Source organism: Pleuronectes platessa, chromosome 8, assembly GCF_947347685.1.
Source record: "Pleuronectes platessa chromosome 8, fPlePla1.1, whole genome shotgun sequence".
Classification (NCBI taxonomy): domain Eukaryota; kingdom Metazoa; phylum Chordata; class Actinopteri; order Pleuronectiformes; family Pleuronectidae; genus Pleuronectes; species Pleuronectes platessa.
Window position 1 is genome coordinate 22,429,602 of NC_070633.1, and position 14,886 is coordinate 22,444,487.

Sequence of the window (14,886 nt, forward strand, 5' to 3'; positions counted from 1 at the left end):
GATTTGGATGATGTGTTCATTGAACTAAGTGTTGACTGTGCTACTTTCCATATCGGGTGATTCGGCCCACTTATTTGTCATATTGTGCAGGGACACTGAATCCAAACTAAAAACACTGGCAGCAGCCACTAATGATGATACAAATCAGAGTTAAAGCTAAATACAAATAAGAAGTTTGATTGAAATGGAGACAGAATTGCACTTGGAAATTAAACTATTGGTTCCAGCAATTAGGTCTAAATTTACCGACACTGTAAGCTGATTCAGTAATATGAATTAACAGTTATCATAATTTATTAGTTGCTTTTGGGCATCATTAAAATGTATCTGTAATAGTATATGTGAAAGTATGTATGCTGGCATTCAGTGGAGCAAATTTACTTACTGCGTGTGTGTGTGTGTGTGTGTGTGTGCGTGTGATCACGAAAGTGAGTGAGAAAGAGAGAGCCAGACAGACTGACACAGCAAAGACAAGTGGTAATATTAGTCTGCGGCTGTTAGTGCCATGTTGTTTGGTTGAGACGTTAAAAGTATGAGCCACATTACCAAGAAATACTTTTCTTTCTCCCTGTGAATCTTTAGCCTAAAACAAAAAAATCTATGGCAATTTCAGTAGCTGAAGTTCACACTTTCATACCAAACCAAACAGCCAGTTATAACAAACTAAATATCTATCCAATATATGATCAAGTACAAGTTTACATGTGCTATGTTCCTCAAATTAAATTTAAGATGTCATAAACAATCATCAGGAGAAATCTCAACCACGATGGTGACTCGTTAAAACATTCAATCTTTTTTCCATCTCAGACGGCAGGCAATATTTGTTATAAACTTGAAAGTTCTCAAATCTAAGACAATAGCAATAGTATTTTGAATAAGATGTAAGAGAAGAGACAAGGCTCTTATCACATCTTCCAGCTGGCTCACAGAGGTGAGACATCTATGAGCAGAAGCTCAAGACTGTCCCCCAGTTAAAAATGGGAGCTGTGACCTATTTGCCTCCACATTGGGCATTAAACTAGGGCATTATACCGTCTACTGAGTATTACATGGAAATCTAGTATGTGTAAAATTAGAATGAGCAACCAGCTAAAATTGCAGCATCTTCACATGATGTGAATGTGAATCATACACTGAGGTAGGGGGAAATCTAGAGTGAGCTCTAAAGAAGATGAATGCAAAGTGTGGCTTAACTGAAAAGCTACATAAACTTAAAAGAAACATTGCTTTTGCTTCTGAAGACATAGAAGACACATGGGAGCCACAGACAAACAGAGAGGAACTGCAGCTTATGACCGATTTGCCAATTTTTTTACTCTGCAAATGCCAACATAAAATTGTCTGCTATGACTGACCATTTTAAGGTTTTTTACAGGTATGATTTGTTGCTGTTCAGGAGACACAGTGAATTAATTCTCAAGCAAACACACATTATATAATTAATACACACTATAAGCTGTCAAGACACCATTCGCAGTATGTTAAAGTGGAATTGTATCTCCTCATTATAGTGCTTTATGCTGTCAAGTTCCCACTTGGCGCAGTAATGAACAACAACTCATTAATGAGTCCTGCTTCAAACAGGTAACAACAAGCATTGTTGACTCTAGCTCCTCTATAAATGAGCTTGATTGTGTGTATTGGACGAGAACAGGAGTTGAAAATTGGCATTTGATGCACAGCCATTAACTGTGCAATGCTGCCAAAATGTTAATTTTCCCTTCAACACACTGATTGGTTTGGTAGATCATGGTACGGGGAGAATTTTACATCTTATAATCATTAAGGTCTATAAAAAGTTGAATACAAGGAAATAATGCAGACTAATAAAATACATATATTGGCACTCTGATAAAAAGGTCTCACCCAAGTTGAGTGAGTCCATTTGGGCACCACTGGATGTATCGCAACGTGCCCATCACAGTACGCTGACAATTAAGATATTGAGCAATGCTTCCCATTCATTTGCAACTTAATTGAAATGTGTATTTAAATGCCAATGCAGTACCCAGTATTGTTGTTCAGTAATTCTGACCAATCCCTTTTTAGTTTATAATTTTAAAGGATATTACAGTCATATGGCTGCATTTCCAAAATCTAAAACTGAGCTTCGATAATTATGCCACGGAAAGAAATACACTGCAGTAAATTCAAATGAGCAGGTCTCTAATTTTTGCATGTGCCCAAATGCAGGCACGGAATCTAGTTAAAGAAAACTCTTTGACATGCAGCATACATCTCCTGTAGTTCTTAGGCAACAGACAATTAGAGGAGATACAGCTGCGATTATCTGCTGCTGAATCTGAAGGCAGATTCCAGTATTAATAGCCGGAGCGGCAGGCACCACCTGAGCCACTGGGACAACAAAGAACAGCAGACACCCTGCAAGCTAAATGCTTTCAGGGCTGTTTTACTGCACTTCGACTTACATCGAACCACAACAAATCTTTTACATCATATAAAGACATCACAACCTCAGGTACATGACTGCAGTTTCTGAAGACACTATCGACTACTGGTAAATGCCACAATTTGAAGAACAGTGCCAGCATATGAGAAATATTTGAAAGAACTGGAATAATTTTAAGTAACGAGTCCCTTTTCCACAACTGGTTTTCTTTTAAAGCCATTAGGTTAATTAACACTAGGCTTAGAGAGGTTTAAACTGGGGAATAACTATTGAAAATGTTCTAAATTAGAAAAAAATCGAGGAGAGAGAGAAAAATACCAAAGATCCAAGCTTGTCATTAGCTGAATTGTTAAATGTGTCTGAAACATTTATTAAAAAAGAACATTTTCTAAGAGGCTTAAAATAAGGGTTGTAGGATGTGGTAGATTGTGGTCTCATTCAGCTTTGAAAAGTCTGGATCTCTCATGCCATGGAAATCATACCTGTGATGTTGTGGCCATTGACCAGTCTCTATCAAAAGAGAGGCCACTTCTCTCTGGAAAACATGATGTTGCGGTGGTGTGCCTTCATCTTTCAGCCTGCAAAACAAAAAGAACCAAATCAAACGGGTGCTGCTCAAATCCTGACTATGCCTGTGTTATCCTCTATACCTGTGTTATCCTCTATGTAACGGAAGTAGTCACCCTAAAGATGAGTTTCATATAGCACATTTCAGTTGTGGATGCCAAAGCACAGCCCAAAGTACCTTTCACAGTGAAAACTGCACTGCTGCAAGAGCTCAAGCTTTTTCACTCATTTCAATGAGACGGTTGCTTTCACTCAGCGGGGATCCTGTCGCAGAAGGATCCTGCAAAGCAGTTGCCTTTGGCTCTTTCTGTCCCTCAGCCACTCAGCAAAACTCTCACACGCACATGGTTGAGCCAGATTACTTTATAATGTGGACCGTGTAGCTTTGTGCTAATTTACATAATTCTATCCAGTATGGAGACAATAATGAATTACCTTCAACAAGGAGGTTATTTTTTTGATTGTATGTTGATTGGTTTATTTAGCAACATTACACAAAGTTTTCACTTTCTTTAACTATGTTTTATGAAGAAAAAATCATTTTGATTATCAGACAATTTTTTCTTTAATATTTCTAGTAAAATAACTACACAATCATGTAATTGTTTGGCCTTGGCAGAAGTAAGGGCTCTACTGAGTACAATTCTAGTTGCTGCTGTGATTAACTTTCCAGAACTGTGCAATCAGACCTCGGAGGACAAGGACATAAACCACTGTCTAGGAATTTTCAGGCTTCATTATTACACAATGCCCCGTGTCATTGTGGTTTGAGATTCAGAATATCTTTTATGAAGATAAAGGGACACCTTCTTACAGCTGTATTGAATTTATGAATAAAGGAGTCGATGAAAGATCTGTGATTGTTTTGCTCAGAGAAATCTGACTTTTGTGGCAAGACAGTTTTACAATAAATTGATATAATTAGACTGAATGGCTATTCTTCTTACTTGTCAGAGCCTGATGCCTACATTCTCCAACATTTAATGAGATCACAAAGATGAAGAATGGCCAAGAGAGGTTTGATAGACGGACTTCTTTCAAACTCCACACACCCTAGATTTTCATCATTTGCAAACTTGTTCTCTTCAACCTGAACCACATCTTTCTCTGGAGCTTAAAAAAAGGTCCTGTTAAACATCTGTCACATATCCCCAACACCTGTGAACTTGTGTTGGTCCCTATAATCCCTAGAATACCACATTTATATGAACTGCAAGACAAATCTATGATGTTGGTCTAAATTCAGAAGTCTGGAATAAGATAATTATAATATTCTTCTTATGTCAAATATTCCTGCTTCCTGTAAAGTTGACGAGGTGCTTATGATCAATCACTTTCACACTGTATTACAGCAATCAGTCAACCCACTATCTCAGCCATTCCACTGACTGGGGTGATAATATGATGACTGTGATGTAGCCAAGTCGCAAACTACACCCAAGCCCACCCACACCCTCTTCAACATCCAGCTCACACTCGCAAAGAAACCATTAACAGTAATGAGGATTGATGGGGGTGTTAAAAGTATTGGCAGTCCATCCAAGGAGCTGCTCTCATTGCCATCTTTATTAGTCTAGAAAAAAGAGTGGGTCGCTGGCCTGCCAGATCTAAATAGGAGGGCATTGATTAGAAGGTCAGACCAGGCTGAATCCGGCCCGTTAATTGTCTGTGTCACTCCTCATTCGCATTGCAGCAGCTGTCACTCGTCTCCCAGGTAAGCCAAGGCCATAATCATGACAGTTCACACAAAGAGAGAGGTCAGAGCTCAGCCAGAATAAAGTTTATATAGAGAGAAAACACCACACACTTCTCATGGCTCTCAGAAAATACAGCACATATTTAATCCCCCTTAATTTTGTATTTGCCAAATGCATTTCTTAAAAATTCAACTTCAGAAGAGTGTCCCTTCATTGACATAATCCAGACTCTGCACAGACCGTTAATGCCTTCTACCAGTTCTCCGCTGATGGTAGTTAAGTCTCCTTTATGCACACTAACGTAACATTATACTACTTGACGTTGCAATTTGGCATTAGCATCTGAGCTGCCCATAAAAAAAAAGTATACACATAACATACATATATTATCTTAAACCTCTGGAGCCAAGCCAACATGATCAAATTAAAGTATTAAATTAACAGCCAAAATAGCCTTGGACTCCGAGAAATAATTTACTGTTACATACTGTATTTTTTTTTTAAAGCTGGAGAAAGAATTTCCCATCATCATATTATCTTTGGAACATTTCATTCTATAGAATATATAGCAAACCAGTACATAAGCAGAAGACTGCCATTGCCAAGGAAAAGACAAATGGCCAGAGTGAAGTACATTTGGGATTTGACAAAAGGAATTTCATGTGCCAATTCCAGCTGTAAGAAAGAGAAACATTTCTTTGATAAAGTAACAGCAGTTAATACAAATAGCCAGTTAATGCCTGACACGAGAGCCTATGGAGCGAAGCCTCCACGTCCAGTGTGCTGTCAAAGCAGCTAAATGCAGTCCCTCATTAAGTCACACGACTTATTTCAAATGATGAGTAAACCTTACATTAGGGATGCACCGAATAGAGAATTTGTGGCCGAAGCCGAAGCCGAATAATAATCAAACGCTTGGCCGAATACCGAATACCGAATACCGAATACCGAATGTGGTTGTTAAGTTTTTCATTATTTATTTTTTTTAATTTGCAAAAATAAAATACATAGACATGATTTTCAAAGAAAGTAAATGTTTATTTAACATTTCTGACATGTTGTGCAAAAAAGTGCAAAAGTTGGCACAAGTCTACTAAGTAACAGTAGGCTATAATGTAAACAATAATGTAAAGGCTGAGGTAAATAGCAAGTGTGCTTGTAACATCAAACACTTACAGGTACATAACATATCCCTGACCAGAACAGATTTGTCATCAGAAAGAAACTGACATCTGAGACAAGACAACCCAAATTGCTTTACAGACAAAAACATTAAAACAAAACAACTGTGCCTGTATCAAGCCATAGGTCTACTTAAGGCCAATGTATGCTTCTCCGTTTTGACGGACACGGACAGATAGGACCGCCCTCTCCAACGTGGAACGCCCTCTCCGTGCCTCTCCGAGGCTCCTCGGAGAGCTTTTCGTAGCCTCATTTTTCTAACTACACGTCGAAATGACGGACAGCCCACGGATAGCACTTGGCTGTGATTGGTCCGCTAACGCCAGCATTTCGGAATGGAAACTTCCTGTTCCATTCCCTACATCACAATAAACCAAAATCACAACTACGACTCGATGATTAATGTGACAAGTGTGTTAAGCAAGCGGCGTTGTCCGGCTGACGGTGGCTGGTTAGAGCACTTACAGCATGTGTGTACGGTCACATACGGTTATAACGAACTTTGATAACGGGGCTAGCGGGCTAGCCACCATGCTAACTGCGGTGGGAACAGCGCAAAAACCCGCTGACTTTAATCCCACGGCTGTCATGACACTGTTTCTCAAACACCGTCAGGTTAGAAGCAAACACTTGGTAGTAGCTAGTATCGGGTGTCCCTGCTGACTGTGTGTGGAAGCTGGGGGGAGCTAGCTGCCTCCGTGTAGCTTCAAGCTGTTGCAGCTGTTGAATTAGCAACGCAGTTTGGAAACAAGACCGGGGAACCGCTGCGTTAAGACACAATAACAAAAGCATTTTGACCCGCTGGGTGTCACTTTATTCAGCAAAAACTGTCGCGTCATCAACATCCTTTTTCTGTTAGTTGCCATCGTTCACTGTGTGTGAGGAGCCGGGAGGACGTAAATAAACCAGCGTGGACTTATTCTATATACCTCATGAGGTAGGCTTGTCTAAGCTCGACTTTCGTTTCACCATCTACTGTTCTGGCGGTGAATTGTTTTCACAACAAAAAGGCTCGTAAAACTATAAATCATGGCCTCAGTATGCTTCTCCGAGTCCGTTTCGGAATGACGGACGGACGGATCGGACGGACCCTTTTTGATTTATAGTTCTTCGCGGACATCTTTGTTTACGTTTATCGCGTCACTAGACGCTGTTTGCTTGCGTCATTAAAACGCGCCGCTAATATTCGGCCTTGTTTTTCACTCATTTTACCGGATACCGAATGTGGCCGAATGTGGCCTTTTTTGCAATATTCGGCCGAATATATTCGGTGGCCGAATATTCGGTGCATCCCTACCTTACATTTTAGGAAACTTATATTATTGGTGACGAAATTATACAACGAAGATTTACCCCCAGGATAATTGACGATTATAATTCAAATATTATAGTGTTTCATTAATATATTCTAAAAAATCTGATTGTTTTCATTCACTGGGTAAAATGTTAGACTGTCCGTGAAACAGGATACAAACTCCAATGTTGGTTCAGTTTATTTATCTCTGACTCCATCACTTGCTCTAGGGGAGTATAACCAGTCGAATCTTTTCGCACTTTAATCCAGATGTCTGGCTGCTTCCGACACACAGCTCTGTCAGGGTTGTATCCTGGCTTTAGACCTGGAGTCATTTCAAATGACTTGGCAGGTAATCAGCTGCTATCTTTCATCAAAAGGTCTCTGTGACGGGGCCGAGTCTGTCTTTACAAAATCTACCAGGGTTGTGTTACAGTTGTACAGTCACTGCAAGCTTTACTGTCCAGTCAAAAAGATCCAGTGTGGTGTTTACATCGGGGAACCAGCCTGTAGCAGAGTTTTTACTGGATGCACCCAGGGTCAATAAATTACTTAATTTCTTATGTTACTCTCCATAAATCCCACACATAAAAACATAGCATATAAAACCAGAGAGGTACGACAGAAGCCAACTTGTAAAATTTAACAGTGCCTAGAAATCCAAGGAAACATCTAATTTCCAGTTCCCATTAGTTTGAAGTGAGTGGATGTCATTCAAACAGGACAAGATAGTCAAGGGTAAAGTATGCCGTGCTGTTGTAACCACTTCCTGCTCTAATCAAAGTCTTCACAGCTCATCACTACAACTGGAGATTTAGTTCAATCACTGAAAGTGTAACCCACCATCAGCACTGCCTGATTAAAAATATGGCTTTCATGTTTTTTTGAAAAATATAACATTCGTGAAGGTAACTACCAAAAAGATGATCAGGTAATCCGTGGAAAAACAAAGCGGAAAGTAAATCTCCTGCTTTTGTTTAATACGTGACACAGATCATGTTTGGGCGTGATGAACAAAACACCATTTCCTGCACTGCATAAAAGATGGGAATTTAGAAGACTGCTGCAGGTCATCGGTTTGATTGTTTATCAGTTCCATCGAAGACATGGTCTATGATCAATTTTGTACGTGGAAAAAATAAACAAACAAAAGGAAAACATCAAAAATATATAGAGCTTGAATAAAGATTTTCTTTTCTTTTCTGCATTGTTTATTCTGTGAAATAAATGTTTTCATATCCCAGCATGTCGGGAAACAAACAAATATAGCAATATGTCCGTGAAAGACAAATTATCTGCAGGCAACCAATAAATCATCCAGGTTTTATTGTTAGGTACAGGTTCATATGATTCAGATTGTTCTGACAATTTGTAACCGCTTCTCACTTGCTATGTCTACTTCAGATTAGCATGAATCCCCCCCCCCCACACACACCCTCACTTGTCAATGTCACTGCAGCTTCCAGACTTACTGGGCTATGAAATTAATTTACCTCACACCTTTTGGAAACTTCACATTAGATCAAACACCTATTGAGATCATCTGAGGAGATTTACCCCATAAACTGAAAGCCACATACCCTAAATAACTGACCACAGGCAGTGATAAAGAACATCGTTGCAAGGCGGTCAGACCAATCTAAACAGCAATTCAGTCTGCCTGAGAAAAAAACAAAAGGCTGTGTATAGCAGGTCAGTGTTTAGGATTAAATGGAACCCGTTATCAGGCACTGAACTCTGCCCTGAAAGTAAAACCAATGCATTGCACTTCTGTTTATCCTCGGTGTACACTACAAGGTCACTGTGGAATTTCTATTCACCCTCTATATGTAACATACGTCGGCCTACAGCATTTCCCATGTGACTCATGGAGTATGAGCGAGTCCATTGCTCTATTTTTTTTTTGCCTCCTGGGAAGCATATAGCATATGCTCTCATACTGTCATTTAAACCAGTCTATTTTAGGACCAGAAAGGTAGAGGATGTTTAAACTTCTGAAATAGATGTATTTTTAACATCGATTTGAGTGACGCAGAACAGAGGGTAACATGACACCTTTACAGGGGGAGGTGACTATAATTAAGATGCTTCATCTGCGTGTCAATTTTACCCTCTCGTCTACTCTTGCGGTTTACATAAAAGGCGTAAATACAATTTTTTACAAACAGTGAACCACCTTGAGTGATGTTTGAGTAATATTTAAGCAGAAAACCATTCAATTAAAAATTGTAATCTTCCTGGCTGTCAGTACCTTTCACTGACTAACAAAAGGGTAAAGACATTTCAGTCCCTTCAGATTCTTGAAGAATGTGAAGTGGCAGCAAGAAAATGGTTTCTCCAGAAAGATTTGACAACATCTAACCCACTTTGAGCTGAAAGAAATTATACATAGCAGCAAAAAGCTGACTGAAAACAGCATCCAAATATTTCTCCAATTATAATCACAAACAGACATTCCTATTTCCAAGGATATGATATTGCAGAATCTGCCTGGACCAATAACAGTGTATGCTATTTGAATGGGTTTTAAAAGAAGCTTCAAATTTAATTTTTCTTAATGTTACTATCAGAAATCTAACAAATTTAAATGAAGACAACCTTGAAGTATGCAGCTCTGATAAATACAAATATGAATATCACACTACAGGAGTCAATTGAATGCAATTAAGGAAATTAAAGCCGCTGGCAGAGTGGTTAAAGGCAAATGAGAAATGATTTTGTTTATGTTTCATATTTTAAGGAGAGGTCTCAATGTGAAGAAGTAATTCATCTAATGTGACTTAATGAAACTGGAGACTTGAAAGTGGAGAGATTGTCAATATCAGTTCAGTTGATGACTGTCTTTTTAATGATTCAATAGGGTTGGACTGAAGCACTCTTTTGTGCAACAATCGATCCAAAAAATTTAATATAGAACTTCATCCTACGTTGTTAATTGTCATTTGTGGATCAATGCGATGTTACGTGTATGTATCGTTTGTTTTTCTTTTCTTAAGTGTTGTATTTAATGTTGTATATGGAGCTGCTGTTGTGAAGCAGGAAACATTTCACAATTGTATCGATAAAACAAAATAGACAATGGAGGAAAAAAACTCTTATCATTGATTTTATCTCATTATCCACTCTTCTACTTTTTTTATGTACTGTATTCACAGGCCCAAAATAACAAATACAAAATACACACATTTATTGATCCACTCAAATGACGCCCTCTAACCCACCTCCCTCTTTCTATCCAGCTCCCAAAATCCCTTGAGGCTCAATAAAACATCTCATAATGAGAAATGTCACCTTTTCTCACCTCAAGTGGGACAAAAACAATTTGGTCCAGAACATGGGAGATGTTCTCAACATGGTGCCATCCACCGAGCTAAGTTTAGCTGTATTGGCCTCAGGCAGGAGAGTCTAGTCAGACAAATTTGGGGAATGAAATCATAACGGTGCCAGGGCAATTTTACACAGAGTGCAACCAAACAGAGAGGACAGTCTAAGCTTAATAACAAACAATGGAGCAAGCAACAACATCATAATATTAATTGACAGGTCACTGATAGGCCATGACAGTGTTTATATTTTCTCTAATGATAGGATTACAGTGAGTAATCATCTTCAGGCAGTATTACAATAACGGGTAGGGATATCATTCATAATGTGAGAATGGTCTATGAATTTGTATGCAGGACAGTTCAAATGTAGCAACAATGAAAAAACAATAAGTCAGAGATCTTCTATGTGTGTATGAGAGGTGGGAAAAAATTCTGATCATTATGTAACGGATGGAAGACAAAACAGACTATGGATGGTCGCCACAGTCTGTGAAAGTCCATGGGGAACACTGTGAAATCCTCATGTTCTATTTGTGCTGCTATTTGCAAATTATGTTGAGACCATTTCAGACAGAATAACTATCCAAGAACTGAGAAAAGTCGACTCTGAAAAGTGAATTTCTCTGTAGCTTGTAGCCTGTTTTATATTATGAATCGAAATTGAAATATTGATGCTGTGCAACTTTGCCATTAGGTTTTAATCCTCTGACGATTGTAGCCACTGGTAAAAATAATAAAATAAATGTAATCAATCAAAACATTCAAATTTTCTCCTAATTTATCTCTATTGTCTCCTTTAAATTATGACAAACACATGATCAGATGTTAATAATTCAGCAGAGCACAATGACTTCAATCTGCTTCCACAGTCATCACTGAGTTACATCATAAAGTGTCACAATAGGCCTCCTCTTGTATTACACATGAAGAATATGCTCTGCACTCACAGCTTGGGTGTGCACATTTGTCTCTGTCTCATGCCTTCAATAAGTCAAGCATAAATCCATCAACAGAGCAAGTAGATCAGGTATCACTGGCATGGCTGCAACTCTTATTTGTGCAAAGCAAGGTCATTGAAGCACATGGATGCTGGATCAATCAGACAGATTAATGAAGCACAACCTGCTGACATGACGAATATTGACACCCCTATTACATCTTGGTCGTGCAGTCCTCAACACTGCTTAAATAAATCAGGCCCAAGACGAAGGAGGCAGGTAAACTCCTGAACCTAATCTGTCATATCACAACACAACAGAAAGGGATTAAATATTGTGAACGTGGGACTATCACTGGAAATGCTGAACTCCAAAATATAAAAGATTTAAAACTAGTTTTTTTGATAAGAGGATGCAATCAGTTTAAATGTTTTATTTCCAAGGCGATACATTTAATCAGATTGTGAGGTTGGCCTCATTTGTTAAAAAATGTATCACATTTAGTTACCAATTACTATGTTGATAATTTTATTGGAAAATCATAAAATGATTTGGCCAAAAATCAGCTAGTAAAAACAAAATATACTGGAATGTTTGAAATAGTGTGGGTAGATAGATTTTGCTCTAAAGTAGATGATCAAAATTGTTGGCACTTGAGTTTTTGTTAATTGTTAAATGATTGGGCTAAAACGGCTAAGGCTTTTGATTAAAGCCATGATTATGCATGGTTGCATGGATCATACTTATGAAGAAATTGGAAACAAAATCATATTATGAATCACCTCCCATAAATCCACAAAACCTAACAGGAAATGCTTAAAATTACAAAATTAAACATCACGTATATTAGCTGGCATCTCTCCAGCAGATAGAAATAGTTGTGCAGTTCTGCTCTTACAGGATTTCACTGGTTTGCTCGAATGCAGAAAGTAATTCCAGTGTCATTTCAGATGACAGATTCCGGTTATGTCTTTGACAACAGGGACTCAGATTGGGCCAGAACACATGGGATCCTCCATTTTTAATAAATAGGAGGATTAACCATGCCATCCGTGTCGCCTCTCTTAGCAAAATGGGGAGTCTAGATTCAGGATTATACCTGAGAAGAAACGCTTTAGCTCATTACTGGATTTAGATTTTCACACCTGCGTGACACCTCATATATCACGAGCATTAGGTGACCATTAATGACTCAATAATCCTTCAAATCTCCGAAGAAATGCTCATCATTCTGAGCCGTTCTGGAAATGAATGTTGGGGGGGGGGGGGGGGGATCTTCAGTAATGATCCTCCATATTTTTAGAGGCAAGCTCTCCAATTTCATGCCCTAATCAGAGTCTGGTTTTCATACCATTTAAATAAGTACCACACGGTGATTCTTATTATTTCCATATCACTCTCAGGGCGCTCATAAAACTGTCTTGCTGCACGGAGCAAAACTGTGCTGCTCTCTTTTTTAACAGCGCAGCACGATGACGGGACTTAAAAATATTTCCTGCAAACAGTTTTTGACTTTCGACTTGACCCCAGAGCACAAACACTATAGTTGTCTTATGAATTTGTTTATCAACTTGATGATGAATTAATCATTTAACTGAGTTCAACTCATCTTTATTCATATGGCAGAAAAAACAAACTGTGATGACCCAAAGTCCTTTGCAGCACACGGAGACGAAACAGGGGTCATTTATTGACAAACAAATAGCAGATATTCTCTGGTTGCTGCTTCTCAAATGGGAACATTTGCGGCATTTATCTGTTTTGCCAACTGAATATCTTTGGTTTTTGGATAAATAAAAACACATAATTTGAAGAAATCAACTTGACTTCTTAGAAAGTTACTGGCCATTTTCAAAGAAAGTCAAATTCTGTAGAATAAACTAGTATAAAGTTATTTCCTTATTCATTTTGACAGTGTAGGTTACTAGCAGACATGACTTGGTAATAAAATGTTCCAATACAACTGGACAATTTTCTCTCAACCCACACAGGTTCAGTAAATGTTCATATCAGGACCATTTATGAGCAACGTTATCCGCTCATATCTGCCAGTTTCATTACCACAGATGATCTAATAATCCCAGACAAGCCTCCACCATGGAGCCGCTCTCAGACTTCAGTGAAACCTCAACCACACAATGTCAAACACACTCTCTTTGTACTTTCCACAGAATTAAGTTGCCTCACCAATATTTCACTAATCAATCAAGGATATCATCAACCCTTATACACGTGGCTTCAGATAACAGGCAGCAGATAACAGTAAAATAAAGAATAATACAGTAATGTGCATGAGCAGGTACAACATGTTGCATCTCGTGTTGCCACAGTCCAGCCTGAATCCTCTCAAGGCAACAGGTTTGTATTAAATGGTGGGAAACTGTTGCATGTAAGTGAAAAGAAGGTTTGCTCTTTTAGGCCTTTGAAATAAAACTCAGTTAAACTCTGGTGCAGTCAGCTGCAGCCTGAGCTCACAGTCTTGCATGTTGCTCGACAGATTCATGTTGGACCAGGACACAGGACTGACCAGGAGTTAGACAGACTCACATGTGGAGGCTGGAGGGAACCGTGCAGCTGTCACCGTGGAGCTGACACCCCTGCTCGGCTCAGGTCCCGCCACAGCAGCCGGTGTTAAACTCTCCCAACTTCCCGGTGAGTACACGGAAGGGACACCGGGTACCTTTGAGCACGCACCGCTTCACACGCGACAAAACTAAAGTGACAAAACACGGAAATGCGACCAAAGTGTCACCAGCCGAGCCTCAGAGTAAACTTGTGACAGATGCTAATGCTAATGGCTAGCACCGGTGAAGTGACAGCGACAGGGGAAGAGGACGTGTTAAAGTACCTGGAACCCCGGTGCGTGCTCCTCAGAGCCGTGTGAGCCCCGGGACACCTCCCGACACTTCCATGGGAAACTCTCCTCTTAGTTCCTGGCAACCATGAAGACGTCCGGTTAGCAACGAAGCTGTCTCTAACAATGGCGGAGCCAAGTACGGCAAGCGAGAGGGCGACACGTGCTTTTTGTTGACGTTTTTTCTTTTTTTTCCGGTCGACTGCTTGTGGTTTCGTTTTGCTGCTGCGCATGTCAGAGGAAAGTGCTGTGAAAAATACATCTAGTAAATCCAGGTACAACATGAGGACTAATCACAGATTCATTGTACTACCTTTGCTATCCAGCAGATACTCTATATACGAATTCAAACATCCAGTATTTTCTCATTCTAAGAATTATAATATCTAGTAGTTACTCAATACAGTAAGAACTACAATATCAAGTATTTACTTAATATAAGAATTCAAAATTTACTAAATACGTTACGAGTTAAAACACATTCTATTGACCAGCTGTGTTTGTGCAGTGAAAATAATGTCTAGTGACTATAATCAGTCTAATGACAAAAATTAGGAAAAAAAATACACATGGGCAAACAATAAGAGCAAAGTTTTACAAACACAAAAAAAATAG

At 39.0% G+C, this 14,886-nt stretch overlaps 1 protein-coding gene across 3 annotated transcripts in view; it reads right to left on the reverse strand.

Moving 5' to 3' along the window:
- Positions 1-14,409, reverse strand: part of enox2 (ecto-NOX disulfide-thiol exchanger 2) — a 159,721-nt gene extending 145,312 nt beyond the window's left edge. For all 3 annotated transcript variants that reach the window (XM_053429423.1, XM_053429425.1, XM_053429421.1), the window contains exons 1-2: positions 14,266-14,409; positions 2,896-2,991 (exon numbers count right to left, since the gene is read on the reverse strand). The gene's annotated coding sequence lies outside the window, so the exon portion shown is untranslated. The remainder of the gene's footprint in view (positions 1-2,895; positions 2,992-14,265) is intronic.
- Positions 14,410-14,886: the final 477 nt, after the last annotated feature.